At 27.3% G+C, this 14,038-nt stretch overlaps 1 protein-coding gene across 2 annotated transcripts in view; it reads right to left on the reverse strand.

Moving 5' to 3' along the window:
- Positions 1–14,038, reverse strand: part of LOC111684118 (palmitoyltransferase ZDHHC8) — a 106,850-nt gene that overhangs the window by 56,439 nt on the left and 36,373 nt on the right. The gene's annotated exons all lie outside the window — the stretch shown is intronic.

Below are 14,038 nucleotides of genomic sequence, written 5' to 3' on the forward strand. Positions count from 1 at the left end.
GTCTATAGTTTAGTCTATAGTCTAGTCTATAGTCTAGTCTATAGTCTAGTCTATAGTCTAGTCTATAGTCCAGTCTATAGTCTAGTCTATAGTCTAGTCTATAGTCTATAACCACGAAAAAAAATACACATACATCTTTAAGTAATAATTTTATTTAATAAATATGTTTAAAATTTTCTGCCAAATAAATTTACAAAAATATTTGTTAAATTTCAAAACTTTTGACATGAACACATGTTAACATTATATATTAATATTATACATAATTTTTTTGTTCAAATAAACCATGTATGTATGTATGTATGTATGTATGTATGTATGTATGTATGTATGTATGTATGTATGTATGTATGTGCCTTATATTATCATTTAATTTCAATACATTTCTTTTTAACTATTTTATATATGAATAAAAAAATTTTATTATAATTCCATAATGCGATTCAAATTAGAATTTCTTTGCAGTAAAATATACTTTTTATTTTTGTATTTCTTGTTGTACGCACAATATTAAAACCACAAATCTAAATAAATTTTGTAAATCATAGAAATATTTTTATGTTTATTTAATTGTTAAATATTCTTTCTATTTGGTATGTATAAACACATGAGTGCAAAATATATAGGCCATATTTTATAGAATTATAATTAAAGTGGAGTAGAGCAGTGCAGAGCAGCAGACAACAAAGTACTACTGACTGCTGCTTAAGTGTGCAAAAAGATATGGATAATGTAGACTTTTTAATACAGATTCTTGCACAATAATAAGAGATAAATAAAAAAAAGATGGAATGATTAGAAGAGAAAATTGAACATTAGCGGTTAAGGCGAGTTCTAAAGACACTAACATAAACATATTTTTGGTAACAATGTTGCCGTAATCACCCCAAATCAGTGCTTCTGTGCTGATAATATTATTGGATTTCGTCACTTTAGTTTTGATAGAGCACTTTCCAAATCCATTACATATCGGTTCAGGAGGCACTTTTCTGTTACATGTGGTAAAATTCACCAATTCCAGCTTACACAAAGGCTAATCAAAACCAGAGCATTTAGGTAAACACGTTAGGATGTGTTACACTCTGACTTATTTTAACATAAAAACTATTTATAAAATTATATATATGCAGATTATTGCTACCTGACGAAGTCTGGTAAAAAACTTTTAAAGGTGCTGCGATCGATTTCCAATGCTCGAGGATCGGCAATAGCTTTTAAAGAAAAGTTGTATTTTCTTTCAACTAACAAATATTCAGTAAGACGCTGTTGCCTGGTGATCCAAGATTAACAACACGATATATATTATGTTTTTGTTTCTGTTTTGTTTTAGTTCTGTTCTAGTTCTAGTTATGTTTTAGTTCTGTTCTAGTTCTGTTCTAGTTCTGTTCTAGTTCTGTTCTAGTTCTGTTCTGTTCTAGTTCTGTTCTAGTTCTGTTCTAGTTCTGTTCTAGTTCTGTTCTAGTGTTGTTCTAGTTCTATTATTAGTTCTGATTTTGTTTTATCCAATTTCTAATCTTGTACTTTTCTAGTTTTATTTTAGATATGTTTTAACTTGATTCTAGTTCATCTATTATGCAGTTTTATAACAGTTTGCTTTATTCCCCAGTAAAACAAAATTTGCCTTAAAAGTTTAACCCAAAATAGAACCATAGTAATATATATTACATGGTTTTGTGGCAAAATTCTTCTTCTGTCTGTAGCACTCTAAACTTCTTTACACACACTTCATATGTAAATATGTACATATTTATCCCGATATAAGGATAGAGAAATATGTAGTCAGAATAAAATTTAATAATGTTGTTTTCTATTAAAGCCACAGCAAAACGTGTGCCTTTGTTTGTGGTTGAAATTTTAATGATAACAAAATTATTAAAAAATATGCCAGTAGTTGTATTTTATATTTCAAAAATATTATAATAGATCTTAAGTAGAAAACCACACATACAATTAAATGAATATCTAAAAGATTTTGATGTAATTATTTAAGAAAGATGTAGATGATTTTTAGATTTAAATGCAATAACTGTTAGATAATAATATTATATAACGCATAATGATTCAATTAAGAGAACTAACTGTAAGGATATAGGATTGAATATTTTTCGTGTTTTTTATAAAATTTTATTGTGTTTGTACTATATAAAAGCCACTGAAATGTAATTTAATCTTTAGAAATTTGACTAATGAAATTAAAGTCTTCAAAATAACCAATATTTTTTTACATTATAGTTAAATTATTTTCTTAAAAGTATGCAGCAATATCAATTTACAAAAATGCCCTTAAAATATGCAGCATTTTTGTTTGTTATTTTAAAATCATGAATTCATAAGATTCGTTTACTTTGAAAAAATGAATATTAATAAATATTTTTAACATAAATTTGTTTAAACTGAGAGTACTTGTTGGGTAAAAAGTAAAGCCAAATATTTATTTAATAGTGAATGAACTTTTTCAAGTGTTATTTAAATATTTAGAAATTTTTTATTGCAAACATAAAACACCTTCACCCCCTTCAACAAAATAACTGGACAAAGAATTTGCTCCATCAATTATTTTAAATTTCTTGTTGCATACTTTCTTAAATTTATTTTTAGTAATAATATTTATGCTCACAAAATATTATTTATGAAATGATATTTTAGTTCTACATTAATATTATAAATTTGTTACATAAATGTTTGTATTGAAGCTGTCAACTTTATAAATCTATTATAGTAATTAAAAACATAAATTATATTTTAATTTTCCCCTTTGTGTTCTTTAACCAATTTTAGCTTTTTTTTAAAGGCCACATTAAAAATCTCATTAGATCTATTTCATATTATTATTTATTTATTTTTTTGACAAAATGCCATTAAAATACAATTTAATACAGCACTTGAGACACTGAAAGCAATTAACAAACATTATTAGAATTCTTCCACTTTTTCTGATAAGGCTGATATTCTTTGCAACTAAAATTCCTCCAACCCATCAAAATATACAGTCCGCCTGCCAGCTGTTGTTGTCTCAACGTCATGTGCGTCAGAAACCACAAGAAACATCAATATTTGAAAATGGAACAAAATGTTGAAGTGGAAGTAAGTATAAGATTATTTCAAATTATTATTCGAGAAAAAAAATATATATGTATATATATAGATGTAAAAGTAAGTAAATAAAATTAAACAATATGATGCTTTTGAAGTTCTTGAGTAAGTATACAATGAAAATTAAATGACAAACCCATCAAACTACAAACACCCACAGACTCGTAAACAATTCATTTAAAGCAAATATCATAGAGGATAATATGGAAGAGAAAGTCAATAAATAAACGTAAAGTAAGAAATATTTCAGAGTAAAAATTTGTAAAATTGTTCCTTCATTGAAATCATATTTAAACATTTTTAACAAAGTTTTAGCTTTTCTTGGAAGAGAGTCTCCCTTCCATTTATTCACTCTATATTACTACTCTGAATGAATATGTTTGCACATTATTTTTCTTTCTTTGGAGTATAAAATTTCATTCTCACATAGAATTTTTAACTGACAGTTTTCAAGGGATACTCCTTAGATGTATGTTTACATTGAAGGACAAAATGTAAAAAAAATATTGGTGAAAAGACATCATAAGGTACTAACATTAGATAAAAAATATACATACATACGTATGTATGTATATATTACGTACATTACAAAAACAAGAAAAACACAAATTGTCGCAGTCTATGGAGTCAATGTGGCATAGAAAAGAAATTCGTATTACATTAAAATTAATATTGTAAATAATTCAATAAGTACTTAAGTAGATTACTTTATTGCTAACGACAAAATAAATAACAAGATATAAATAAATAGAATTTAAGATATGTATGTACAAACATTCATTAGACTGAATCACAGAAAATAGTGCTCGAGTTAAACATCTTGTCATACTTTATAACATATTTTCCATAAGTACTTCACACCATTAAAAAACATTTTTAAATTGGTTGAGATCGGAAGTAGTACACGAAGACAAAAACCATGTTTTAAAATTGTTACCATAACTATACTCTGTTCTTGGCAACCATGTATGGTTGTTGTAAATAAATAATTGTTTTTTTATTGCTTTTTTGCCATAAGTTAGTTATACTAAACATTTTAACGATCATGATAAACATAAATTTCAATATGATTAATTGAATCATCATTATTTTTCCTATAACTAAAGAATACTAATTATGCAAACATATTATATTATTTCAATTACAAATACCATAAGCAAGTTAGTTTGTTTGAATGAAGGATGTATGTTACTCATATCTAAAGAAATGTACCTAGGCTTTCATAAGGCTTTTTGTATACTCCTTTACCAGAGTTTCTGGTGGGAATCAAGCCTAAAATACCACAAAAAAAATAAAATTTTCGTTTTGTTTCAAGTGTTTTTTTGTAGGTTAGGTTGATAGGAGGATGTATACTACATCAAATCCGAAGAAATACACCTAGGCCACTATCGGACCAGAAACTCAGTTTCCTGAACATAATTCCTAAGAATCTTCCAATCAGTGTTAGTCAGGAATGTTGTTTCCGGAATAACACCACTTCCAAGTTATTTGGATCTAACTTCAACGAATGCCTGACAGTGGCTAAGAAAGTGCTCCAGAGTTTCACTTTCCTTTCCATATGCTCTACATTCGGCTGAAACCGCACTTCCATTAGGTCTTATGGTATTCTCTAACCCATATTTTTAGTTCAGCTTTTGTTACGTCGAATGGTTTTGCGTTTGTCAGGTTAACGGCACTTTCGTTCGTTACCGACTACTCCCGAGTGTGCTGCTACCCATATGATGTGAACCTTACCTCTGGGAGAATATTCGGTTAAAGCTTTCTTACAATCCACTACGGTCTTAGATTTTCCTTCTTACGGTCTTAGATTTGGATGTTGGTAAAAATATAAAGCGCTGTGAGCGCCATGTTTATTCAAATTCAATTTACACATTTCATTATTGCTCGTACTTCTGCCTGGAAGCTTGTGTTTTGATTTAGTAAACGGTGGTATATTTCTGTTTCCCGGTCTTTGTTTTGTAAGTAAATACAATAATTTTGATGCAATAGAATTAGCATTTTTAACAAACAAACTTTTATCATATTATCATTATTTTGTATCATAATATGATCATGTATGTATGACAATGATTAATAGGAAAATATTGATGAAATATTATAATTCTATTCCATCATAATATTATATTTAGTAATAGTAATAATAGCCATAATATGTTTAAACTATAGTTATTCTGAATGAAAAAAAAAATGTTGTTCTTAGATTATGGTTGGCATAACTATGTTTTGTTTTTGCTTGTATTTTTGATAAAAATTTGCCTAAAATGTTCCACTCTTTCCTTATTACTCTTTTAAGATCTTTACTGATGATTTAAAACTTTATAAGACTTTATCTCAGCATTAGCTTTGACTCTGCCCACAAAAGAATCAGTTTATTTAACTTCACGAGGTACATTGCTAATGAAAACCTTTTTTTCCTTTCAAAACCTATGTTCGACTAGACCTTTTTTCTTCCCGATCTAAAATGTTTCCCATGTTCATGTTTTTCTTATACTATTTAATAACTTTTAAAATAGTGTGACAATAAACTTTCTGAAAAGTTCATTTTGACATTTGAAGTAACAGTTTAAAACAAATGATTTGGAAATTATAACATTTAATACACATACGTTTCAAAGCTAACGTAATATAAGGATAAAGTTTTGGTTAGAAAAATATGTATAATTTTTTTCCAACATAGTTCTTCATCTAAATGAGAAGCACCCTAATATTAAAATGTACATATGTATATTATATACGACAACAATAACAAGTACTTCCACAACAATAGATATTACAACCACAACAAATTATAAATATATAAATACTTGCATTTAATATAAAAAAGAAATTCCTTACATACTTACACTTATACATTTTTATTTTATATATGTATGTATTTCCTTAGATAGATGTAATTATAAGGGTATACAAGTGAACTTTTTAAAAAAATCTCTAAAGTTTTTATAAAATCCATCAATAATTTTTTAAATTTTTATTAAAAATTGTACCATTTAAAGAATGAATTAGATTAGATCATAATAATCATGGATGTTATCACTACTGGCATTTCAAACTGTTAATTAAAATTTAGCCAATTACAATAACTTTTAATTACATGTAATTTGTAATTAGTAATATCTAAATTACAATTGAAAAGTAATTGAAATTAATAAACTTCAATTACAAATAATTGTAATTGAAAAACTTAAATTACAAATAATTGTAATAATTGTAAACTTCAATTACAAGTAATTGTAATTGGTTATGGCTTAATTAAACATTTTAAATAATTGTAATTGACCATGTAATGAAAACATCTAACAATATTTTAAAAATAATAATTTCTCTTACGTTTAGTATGTAGTTGTTTTTATTGTGCAAACCCTAATAATTTAAATAGAAATTCGACATACCTATTAATAATAAATAAACAAACAAACAGAAATAACAAACTAATAATAAAACTTGTGAGAAGCTTTAAATAAATATATTTTTTTATGATAAATGTTTCCACCTTCAATTATATACAAATAGGTAAATGGTAGTGGTGGCGGTAGTGGTAGTGGTAGTGAAAAAAAAAATATTATAAAAATATAAAAATAGTCTGGTTATTAGAATGAATACTTAATCTCTACATACAAACATACTCGTGTAGTTTTATTTGGTGCAAAAACTTATATACAAATTTAGAGGTTAATGTTCTATTACAAAACATGTAGTTTTGTGATTTTTTTTATTTTATTTGTAAAAAGGGCGAGACAAAGTAATTTTGTAAAAATAAATTAAAATAGAAATTTATGCCATTTGTAAAAAAATATTTATATATTAATGAGATTGTTAAATTTGTGTTTTTTTATGAAAATTCATTAAACTATTGTTTTAATTATTAAAATAATAATTTTGAAATCTATTAAATTTTTATAGAAAAACTTAAAATTTTTTTTTTTTCAAAAAATTTTATGTTTTTTAAAGAAAATTATTGATATATTTTCTTTTTATAGAAAATTCGTTATATATTTGCTTTTAATAGAAAACATTTCATAAATTTGGCCTTTTTTTTAAAAATAAATTCGATAAATTTTCTTCAAAAAAATTATCGATTATTTTTTTTACAAAACATTTTCGATTAATTCATTTTATAAAAAATTTTCAACAAATTTGTTGAAAAATTATATAAATTTTCTTTTATGACTGATTTTATTTTTAATAAAAAATATTCAATAGTTTGTTTTTATAGAAAATGATTAATTTTATTTTTGTAGAAAATTTTCAAGATATTATATTTTTTTCTAGAACACTAGCTATACGCAGTGTGCTTTGCTACCCTAAAAACAAAAAACTCACTTACACATGGAAGATGCCACTCGTCAATTTTTCCGAATTTAATTCATATGGAAGGGGCCAATCCCCCCATTGAAAGTTCGGCAATTTTTCTCTAAATGTTCACATGAATGTCAAAGTTCTCCATGTAAAATTTGAAGATTCTAGCTTCTACAGTATATATACAATTTTTTCTATATAATTCATATGGGGGTTCCAAGCCACCCCCTGATGAAAGTCCGCTTTTTTCCCTAAAATGTTCAGATGAACATGAAAGTCCTTTTTTGCAAAATTTTAGGAATCTATTAGTTTCGTAGATAAAATATTTTGCTGTATTTAATTCATATGGGAGGTACCGCTCCCCCCATTGGTAGTCAGCCAATTTATTACCCAAAATATTTACATAGATGCTAAAGTTCTTCGTGCAAAAATTGAAGATTTTAACTTCAATAGTTTCCAAGATAAACGAATTTGTGTATTTTAATTAATTTGGGAGGTGCCACATCCGCTTCTGCTAGCCGTCCACGTTTTATCCTAACTAATCATATTGAGACTTATGTGGCTTCGACCAAATTTGAGAGCTCTAACTGTTACATTTTCCGAGATATACAGATTTAATATTTTCTTAATATGAAAGGTGCCACGCCCACTATAATCATTCCGCCCATTATATCTAAAAATATTCTTAGGGATTTCAAAGTTGTCCGTGCAAAATTTGAGAACTCTAATTGTACCAGTTTCTAAGATATATAACTTTTATAACATTTCAAGAAAATCGGTCCAGCCATTTAGCTGTCTATAGACTTCAAACAAACAAATAAAGACACATTCATTTTTATATATATAGATTAAGATTATTAATTAATTTTTTATAAACATTCATCTATAGTTTTGTTTTTATAGAAAATTTTTCATACATTTGCTTTTATAAAAAATTTCCTTTTTATAGAAATATTTCGATAAATTTGCATTTTTTAAAAAAATCAATAATTTTGCTTTATATTGAAAACTATTTATTAATTTGTAATTTTGCAAAAAAAAATTCGATAAATATCTCTCTTTTTATAGAAAATTATCAATTAATATTCTTTTTTTAAGAATTTTTTTATTTTCTTTGTAGAAATTTTTTATATATTTTCCCTTTCATATTTGTTTGGGTATTTTTATATTTTTCATATTTGTTTTAAATATACTTTTTATAAAAATGCTTTCTTAAATTATAATTATCTAATTATCTAATAATTAGATAATTATCTAGAAAATTTTTTATAAATTTTCTTTAAAAAATAAACAAATAATTCTTTTCTATTTTAAATAATTTTCGATCAAATTCTTATTTTTTAATAATTGAGTACACTTTTAAAAGTAAAAATTTCCAAATGAAAATTATTCTAATGACCCATATTTCTTTTTTACCTTTTTCTAACCCATAGTGCAATAAACCTGACTGAATTTGTGTCTGTCCCTTCTAATAAATAAGCAACTCTTATATTTGAAGTGACAGAAATAGAGCAGAGTTGAATAATTTGTTTTATACATTAAGTGAACGAAAGTGTGAATTTGACTAGCAGAACAAAATAAAAAAATAACAATCATAAAATAATAAAATGGTTTTTGGTTCGTTACAAATCCACCTGACAGAAAACCTCATCATCAGCACCTTTTTTAGATGTTTTTTTTCGACAGCTTAAACCTCAAATTTATACATACACAAGAGTAGATTGTAGAATATGAAAATATGCACATGTGTATTAAACATACATATACAGATGTACATCTATGCATATGTGTGTAGTATGTCAATAAAAGTTAGTCCATTTTATATATATTTGAAAATGTTGTTTCCTTTTTTGTTTTGTCACATTAAACATGAGGATTGTCAAACAAACACCCTCATGTTTGTTGGTTTCTTCTATCGCATGTCATGTGTAATATTTACAATTCAATTCGTATCGAATGAATTGTTGGTTGATTCGCTTGTGAATATTCGTAGTACAAAAATGTCGAACAAACGAACGAATGAATCACTTAATAAACGAATGACTGAATAAATGATTGACTGAATGATGTGTCTGTTTAGTTTGTATTAAAGGTAAAATATTTCTATACTTATATCTCTAGCAACAACAACTTTTGCAAATAAAATCAATTTGTTTAAGGAAAAACTACTCTAACTAAACTAAACTCTAGTCACTCAACTTTAGAATTACAAAACATTTTATTTCGATAGATACAAATGTTTTTCTTTTGTACATGTACACAAATGTATGTATGTCGTCTGTCTATGTATGTATGTGTAATATTTTATGAATTACAAATATAATCATTATTATCTTAGCCAACGTTATCATCATCATCACAATGATTGTCATTATCTCTTTTGGCATTGTAGACATGATTATGTCTTGTAGTTGTATTTTATCTTTACGAATACATTTACACTGTTCAACTATACTTTTTTGCACCTCTATATCTATCACCTGTATTTAAATGAATTTTTTGTTTTATTATTTTTTTTCGTTCTTTCATTTGTATTGTATTTCCTTGTTTAGTTTACACATGTAGATTTGATGTACATCACCTCAATGTACATAAATGTGGCAGCATTATACTCTAATATCCAGCTGGTTGCTTGTATTGTGGAGTGTATTATGATGGTACTTCAGAAATACAAATGTATTGCAATGTTCTAGTACAAGTATTTTTTTATACTTTGTAAATAATTTAACATAAAATAGGGTGACTCCTCAAAAGAATTTATTGAAATTTTACAGAAAGAATTTTAAAAATATATCTAAAAAAATTTACAAAAATAAAAAGTAATTGCAAATTTTATTTTTCATCAAAATTTTCTTTTAAAAATAATTTTATCGAAAATTATCGAAAGGGTAAATTATCTAGAATCCTTTCTCCACGGCAAATTGTGAAAGAAGAATACACAGGAGAGTCTAAAAATGGTCTGAAGGGCTATTACACGTGTAAAAACTCTATTGGTTAAAATTGGGGCTTGCGACCAGACAAAGTCCATTATTACCAATGGATGTACCGAGTGGTGGGTGGGGATAAAGAAGCTATAGGGTAATACTCAAAAAATCTTAAACACTATCGGCATAACTAGTGCCAGGTGTAGCACACCGCAAGCAACATTGGATATCTGGAAATCTCTGGACATCATACATTACTAGGGGTTCGACTATTTTTTGTTGATAGCCAGGCAGCACTCAAAGCTTTACAATGTCATATGTTACATTCGAGCTTAGTAACTAGCTGCAGAAGGGACCTGACATCATTAGTCAGGTTATACACAGTGAGGCTGTGTTGGGTACCGGGACATTGGGAGATCGCAGATTAATTGGCCAGACATGGTTCAGGATAATTCTAAAACACCCTATCTGTTATTGCTATAGAATAATATCTAGAAAATTCAGAAAACTCCAACAACCGACCATAGCACCGCAGGCTGGGATTTGCAGAGATTTTAGGGCACTAAGACCGAAATTAATACCAAAAGCAATTAGAATACTATAAGGAATGGAGTGGATCCTCGAAAATTTTATATAAAAAAAATTGTTCTTTAAATAACAAGTAGCCGACCATGTGATACCCTACACCAGTCAGTATGTTAAAAATTGGGATTATTTAAAAACAAGTAATATTTCTATATTTGGCTGTGCTGAATCTTATATACCCTTCACCAAGTATGTTTTAAAAAAACAGTTTTTATTTATTTTGTATCTCTTCACACATGTCACAGATAACATACACACAAACAAATATAAACTGTAGCAGAAAAAAATATTAACCGTTGTACTGTAATACCACCGTCAAACTGTATTACCACCCTCAAACAAATATGAGCTGTATTACCAATATATTACTGCTTTATCTCCTTGTTCTTGGTATACCCTTCACCTTCGTGAGAACAGAACAGCATCCAAACATACAAAAAAATACACAGCTGAATAAAACCAAATACATCTCTACACGCACATGTACATCTTTATCCAATTCACAGTGTTGTTGTTGCTTTTTTAACAAAGCATGAACAAAATGTGGCTTTTTGATGAAATTTTCAGAGGTTGTCTCGGATTTTTGCTCATATCTCCGTTATTTATAGACCGATTTTGCTGATTTTAAATAGCGATCTTCTTCGAAAGCATGTCTAACTGAATTATTGAAGATTCGAATCTCGCCGATATCTGGGGACCTCTAAAAACTGATTTAAACAGACAGACAGACAGACGGACATGGCTTAATCAACTCCGCTATCTATAAGGATCCAGAATATATATATATACTTTTTAGGGTTGCAAAATTATATTATAGAAATTACAAGCGGAATGACAAACTTATATAAACCCTTCTTACAAAGGTAAAGGGTATAAAAAAGCATTTGATTTATTTTTAACTTTATTTCGGAATATTTTTACTTCTTTTTTGCAAAAAAAGACATTTTTTACAAGAGGGCTCAAAGGTGAGTAGGGGAAAAATGGTACTATCCTTATAAATGTTGGTAGGGGAAGTTAAGTCCACTTCAAAGTTATTTATGTAGAATTTAAAATTGTTATTAGTGTTTGTGAGTGAATTTTGACCTTTAAGGCATTTTCTGAATAGGAGTTTGTATGGGGGCTAGAGTAACACGAAGCCCGATCATTACGAATCGGTAGTGTCATTTAAACTTCTACAAAATTAACTTTTGTCGACTTTTGTTGACATATAGCCCAAAGGTCCTATTTGGGGGGTTGGGTTGTATGGGGGCTAGTCGAAACAATGGACCGATTTTAACCATTTACAATAGGTTTCGTTCTTGGGCCAAAAGAAGCATATGTGCCAAATTTGATTCAATTATCTTGAAAATTTCTGCCTGTACCTTGCGGACAAGGTTTACATGGACAACCAACCAGCCGATTTAAGGTGGGTATAGGACGAATATTTTTGTATATTACAAACATCAGAACAAACCCAATGTACCCTCCCCACTCAAAAAATGTTCTTTAAAAGAAAATTTATCAAAACATTTTCTATAAAAAGAAAATTTTTATAAAAAGAAATTTATCAAAACTGTTTCGTAAAAAGTATATTTATCGTAACTTTTTTATACATAGGAGGTTTATCAAAAACAATCTATAAAAAGAAAATAGTCTAATTTTTTCTATAAAAAAATCTATCAAATATTGTTCTATAAAAAGAAAATCAATTAAGAAATTTTCTTAAAAAACTTAAAAAATGATCTATAAAAAGAAAACCTAACCTAACATTTTTCTATAAAAAGAAAATTGATTACTACTTACTGCTACCTTTGGAAAAATAAATTGGTTAATACGTACCTAAAATGAGAAGAAAAGAAACATATATAATTTAATATTTTTTTTAAATCAAATTTTTAGAAATAAAAATATCTTAATAATTTACAAAAAATAGATAATAATCAATAAATTTAAAAGTCACAGAAATAATATGGTTTCAAACAAGTTGCGCAGATTTGTCCTAGTTGTTATTTATATTTCTTGCTTTTGCTTTCTTAACAAATATATTTTGTACGGCATGATGATGATGATGGGGGATGATGAGGATGTTTCAATTCAATTCTGAAATCAATTTATATAAACATATTGGCAAAACAAAAATGAATCTAGATACAATTTATGCGAAGATGATTTTACACACAACAATGAATTTCAGACATCCATTGAGTTATTTAAGTTGTTTTTATTTTTCTGACATATTTGTTGTTTCTATTGTTATGCCGTTGCTACGTACCTACGTATTTGTACATATATTGACTATAAATTTATTCATTTCCGGTAGGAAAAAAATAATAAAAACAATATATTGTGGTGAATTTAATGAATTTTTTTTGGATGTTTTAATTGTTGGCACAACAAGGCAACGTTGGTAGTATGAATTGCTAACGGCGTTTAAAATTATTTCCAATTAACGCATATTTATTCAACACTTTTTTCTTAGAAGAAAAATGTTTAAAGATAAAGTTGTAAATTTTTTAACAAAAAAAAATTGGTAAAATTTATGTTCTTACTTATATGATTTTGTTGCTACTTTAAACTTAAGTAAACCCAACTAAAAATACTATACATTTTGTATGTTTTAGTTGCGTTTACTGATCAATTGAAACATAAAGTTAGAACTTCGTGCTAACAGAATGGATCAAAACCGAATTGGCATCTAAGTGTCTATGATAGTCAGAGATCAAAGTCGACTTGGTTTAAATCGGCGGCGGCTAGTCAACGGCCATGTGTTTGCTAAATTTGAACAAATTCACACTTTTTAGACAAATTGATACCAATTCCTAAAACATAATGTGTTCGAGATTTAAATTTCAGAAAACTTTTAAACAGCTGTTTATAAAAAATTTAACTCAGATTTAACATTTTTAGCGCCGCTGGTATTTTTTATAACAAGCCGAGGCCGTCGACCAAAATGATCGTACCGATGATGGTTGGCAAAGTGTCAAATCAAACTTTAGCACTACAGAATATATCTTTCAAAAATCATCGTCAGAGAGATCCATCATATCATGCGGCCTATGAGAACCATTCTACAGTCAGAAGGAAGTGCTTACACTCTCTCACCGTCTCTTTCTTATCCACATTATTATAACTTCTGCAGAAGTCATTAAATTTCTTAG

Source organism: Lucilia cuprina, chromosome 3 (assembly GCF_022045245.1).
Source record: "Lucilia cuprina isolate Lc7/37 chromosome 3, ASM2204524v1, whole genome shotgun sequence".
NCBI classification, from domain to species: Eukaryota; Metazoa; Arthropoda; class Insecta; order Diptera; family Calliphoridae; genus Lucilia; species Lucilia cuprina.